The 5,156-nt window shown below is 38.6% G+C and overlaps 1 pseudogene; it reads left to right on the top strand.

The window, feature by feature from the left end:
- Positions 1-4,194: 4,194 nt before the first annotated feature.
- Positions 4,195-4,731, top strand: LOC145795708 (secreted RxLR effector protein 161 pseudogene; annotated as a pseudogene).
- Positions 4,732-5,156: the final 425 nt, after the last annotated feature.

Here is a 5,156-nt window from a genome sequence, read left to right as displayed (position 1 = left end):
AGGTCTTTACCTGAGAGGTTCCAATCAAAAGTGACAGCTATTGAGGAGGCTCAGAATGTTGATATCCTCAAGCTTGATCAGTTGGTTGGAAACTCGCAGACTTATGATGTCCACCAAATTTCTAAGAAAAAAAAACAAAAAGATAGTGTGGCTTTTACTAGTGCTCATGAGACTGCAAAAACTTCTGAGACTGAGTTTGATCTAGAGTCCGAGATGACGGCTATGTTTACTAAACAGTTCAAAAAAAATTTAAAGAAAAAGAAGCCAAACTTCAGATATCCTAGTTCAAAAGACAAGAGTAGTGATAAACCCAAAACTTTTCTACCAAAACTTTCCAAAAATTGAAAAGAAGATTGTAAAGGGGCAAAGGGTCAAGTGTTATGAATGTCAAGGTTTTGGACATATTGCTCTTGAATGTCCATCGAAAAGAAATCGAAAGAAAGTCTATACAGTGACTTGGGATGATGAAAGCGGGTCAGAGCAAGAACCCGCAGAAACTGAATCCACTGAAGATAAGGATAATGCTTTCATGGCATTCTGGTCCACTTTCACTTAACCTCCTCCCGAGCCAGCAGAATTTGCTCGTGGTCAGAATTCGCACCGTGCTCCTACCTTTGATGGGAGTAATTAATTGTATTGGAAGATCAGAATGAGGGCGTTTTTGAGAGCTTTCGACCTTAAAGGGTGGCAAGCCATTGAAGAGGATGCTGAAAGTACTGACAATCCGAGCAATTAGAGAGTTCTAATTACTATTCGTAAAACAATTACTGATGGAGAACAACAACGGGTTGCTCACTGCACAAAGGCTAAAGATGCATGGGACATTCCGAGTCAATTCCATGAAAGAGGAGAGTTATCTTCACCACCATCTATCACCTTTCCTGCCTTAGTGGCTCGGCTGGATGAGGTCTAGGAAAAAGAGGAGAAAAAGAAGATGATGAGACATCAGAAGACAATGATGAAATTGATGGTGATGATCTACAACAAGCTTACGAAAAGCTTTACGATGAATCTCTGAATTTGTCCAAGATTGATGACAAACTCACTCTCAAGCTCAAAGCATGTGAGAGTGAGAATGTCAAACTAAAATGAGAAATTGCAATAACAAAGCAGAATGTCATCAAGATCTTTAATGACAAGCAAAACCTTTGTAGGAAACTTCTGTCTTGTCAGATCGAAAGGAATGAACTTTTGAAAATATATGCCACATATGAAGAGAAGATTGAAATCCTTGAGATGTCACAAGCTGCATTAGAAGAGATGGTTTGTCATAAAGATAAAGAACTCCGAATTGCTAGAGCCACAATTGTCATGTGGAATAAAGGTTCCAAGTCATTAGAAGACATCCTCGGGTCTCAACAAATGGGTTGTGACAAAAGTGGGCTAAGCTATGGTAATGCGACAGCTCACATGGGATAGGCCTCTACATCTCATGACCTGAAGACTCAAGAAAAGGAAAAACTGAAGGTTCACCAGGGTGATCCCTCTCTTCATCTGCCGAATGGGAGTAAAATCAACAAACGGGAGGTAAAACCTGTTTTTGTTTGTCATCATTGTAGTAGGTATGGCCACATTCGTCCTTATTGTTTTGAATTGTTTGGTAAGGTGTCTCAAAAGGGTAGAAATTCTAATACTTTTTGGGTTAGGAGACAACCTTACATGTCTAGGTGGAACACCAAGGTACATGAGGGTGTTCACAACGCTAAGACATTTACCAAGACCACCAGTCCTGATTTTGTTAAGACCAAAAAGATATGGGTGACAAAAAATGATTTGACTTGTTTAGTTGTTCACACTGCTCTAAAAGCACGTGACTCACACATGTGGTACCTTGATAGTGGGTGCACTTGTCACATGTCAGGTGACAAATCCTACTTCACCTCTTTTGAAAAATATGAAGGTGGAATTATTACTTTTGGAGATGGTGGCACTTTTAGAGTCATTGGTAAGGGCTCTATAAGTGTGGCTGGTCTTCCTAAGCTTGAAAATGCATCACTTGTTGATGGCCTTAAAGCAAATCTTTTGAGTATAAGTCAAATGTGTGATTCCCACCATGAAGTATTGTTTTCAAAAAATAAATGTGAAATCTTGGATAAAAAGGGAAATATTGTCATGCATGAGGTTCGCACATCTGATAACTATTATGGAATTGTTACAACTAATGATCTGACTTGCCACTCAGCCATCATAAGTAACATTGACCTGTGGCATCAAAGATTAGGTCACATGAATTTTAAATACCTAACCAAGATAACCAACAAAGAGCTTGTGAGAAGCGTACCTAAACTGGATAAGAATATGAACCATGTGTGTGGACCATGTCAACTTGGAAAGAAAACCCGTGCCCCTCATAAAAAGGTGAACAACTTTACAACCAAACGTCCTTTTGAATTGGTTCATATGGATCTAATGGGACCTACTCTCATTGAAAGCATTGGAGGTAAAAGATACATTTTTTTAATTGTTGATGATTTTACTTGTTTTTCATGGGTAAATTTTTTAAGAGAAAAATCTGATACATTTGATACTTTCCAGGCCTTAGTCCTTAAAATCCAAAATGAATAGGGTGTCTCTATTGGGCGTATCATAAGAATCCGAACTGATCATGGTCGTGAGTTTGAAAATAGTTCGTTTTCGGATTTTTGTGATATGCATGGAATTAAGCTTGAATTTTCTGTACCTATTACTCCACAACAAAATGGAGTTGTTGAGAAAAAGAACAGGGTTATTCAAGAGATGGCTAGGGTCATGCTCCTTAGTAAGAAAGTTCCTCCAAAGTTTTGGACTGAAGCCCTAAATACTGTTGTTTATGTTATAAATCGTGTGTATTTAAGGCCCGGCACTTTACAAACTCCATATGAATTATGGAAGGGATTGAAACCTAATGTAAAATACTTCAAAACTTTTTGGAGTAAGTGTTATATTTTCAAAGATAGAGAGCCTTTGGGCAAATTTGACTTCCGAAGTGATGAACGTATTTTCCTAGGATATTCAACCCTTAGTAGGGCTTTTTGAGTCTATAACCTGAGAACTTCATCCTTAATGGAATCGATCAATGTGGTTATAGATGACACATGTTCTCCTACTTCAGCAACAAATGAGGAAGATAATGGCGAGTCTCCAATTTTGGATACTGAACCGCAAAGTCAAAGAGATACTAAGGTCCAAGCATAAGAAGTTGAAACAGCACCAACTTCTCAGGTAAGTCAGAGTCCAAAGAGTGCACAGAGAGACACTACTTTTGATGCTTCTGTCACCACAAGCCCAGAGTTCAAACCATCAGCAAGGGTGAAACTGAATCATCCAGCTCAATAGGTGATTGAAAGTGTCTCAGATCGAATGAAAACTGAAAACAAATTCGGGATGAGGTATCTCATATGTGTTTTGTTTCATTAATTGAACCTAAGAATATAAAAGAGGCCCTACTAGATGATAGTTGGGTTAATGCTATGCATGAAGAACTAGGTCAATTTCAACGTAACAATGTTTGAACTCTTGTTCCCAGACTTAGAAACATGAATGTTATAGATACCAAGTGGATCTTTAAGAATAAATCTAATGAGAATGGTACTGTGGTTAGAAATAAAGTTATGTTGGTTGCTCAAGGCTACACACAAGTAGAGGGTGTTGACTATGATGAAACGTTTGCCCCAGTTGCACGTCTCGAATCTATTCGCATTTTACTTGGTGTTGCATGCTTTCTTGGTTTCAAACTGTTTCAAATGGATGTTAAAAGTGCCTCTCTGAATGGTTACTTGAAAGAAGAGGCTTATGTTGAGCAACCGAAAGGGTTTGAGGACCCTAAATGTCCAAACCATGTCTACAAGTTAGACAAGGGTTTGTATGGGTTGAAACAAGCCCCTCGGGCTTGGTATAATAGACTTATTATCTTCCTACTTGATAATGATTTTCAAAGGGGTAGTGTGGACAAGACTTTATTTGTGAAACATACTAAGTCTCATATTCTTCTTGCACAGATTTATGTTGATGATATTGTGTTTGGATCCACTACTTATCATCTTGTTAAACACTTTTCGGATTGCATGACACATGAGTTTGATATGAGCATGATGAGAGAGTTGTCTTACTTTTTAGGTCTTCAAATTAAACAGTCTCCTTCGGGTATGTTTGTAAGTATGCCAAAACCTTGTCTCAAAGTTCAGTCTTGAGTCGGCCAAACATCCTCGCACTCCCATGAGCACCAGTCTTCACCTTTCCAAAGACACCTCTGGTACTGATGTTGATCCCACTCTATATAGGAGTATGATAGGGAGTCTTTTGTACCTCACTGCCAGTCCTCCTGACATTTCATTTAGTGTTGGTGTCTATGCCTGTTACCAAGTCTGTCCTAAAGAGTCTTATCTGATTGCTGTCAAACGTATCATTAAGTATGTGAATGGGACATTGGGTTATGGGATTTGGTTCTCGACCAACATTACAGCCGAAATCACTAGTTTTTCTGATGCCGACTGGGAAGGGTGTGGTGATGATCGTAAGAGTACATCTGGGGGGTGTTTTTATCTTGAGAATAATTTGGTTGCCTGGCATAGCAAAAAGCAAAATGCCATTGCTCTTTCGACTGCTAAGGCTGAGTACATTGCTGCAGGGAGTTGTTATGCAGAAATGCTATGGATGAAGCAAATGCATCATAATTATGGAATAGACCAGAACACTCTCACTCTTTTTTGTGATAACACAAGTGCCATTAACATTTTTAAAAATCCTGTCTAACACTCTCGCACCAAACACATCGACATTCGTCATCATTTTATTCGAGAGTTGGTGGAAGAAGGCCTTGTTGTACTTGAACATGTACCCACTAAGCACTAAAAATCTGATATTTTTACAAAACTCCTTGATCTTCTTAGGTTTGAGTTCCTTAGAAAGACCTTGGGTGTAGTGCTCAGTTGATAGGGTGTTATCTATTACAGGAGGGGATGCGAGTGATTGCTTTTTTGTATACTTAGATGATATAATCTCATTCTCATTGATTCTTGTCATTACTACATTTAGTAAAATATGAACTCCTCTTATGCTGCTTGCTAGATTTCATTTTTCATTGATCATAACTCATTCTAAATGCTCATGCTCATTGACTTCATGACCTTATTCTGTACACATTCTTGAGATAAACTGTTGCTGGGGTTTCCGTACAA

This window comes from Camellia sinensis, chromosome 7, assembly GCF_055761805.1.
Source record: "Camellia sinensis isolate YWXY chromosome 7, ASM5576180v1, whole genome shotgun sequence".
NCBI classification, from domain to species: Eukaryota; Viridiplantae; Streptophyta; class Magnoliopsida; order Ericales; family Theaceae; genus Camellia; species Camellia sinensis.
The sequence above is the reverse complement of the archived record's forward strand: the minus strand, read 5'-3'. Positions and strand labels throughout refer to the sequence as shown.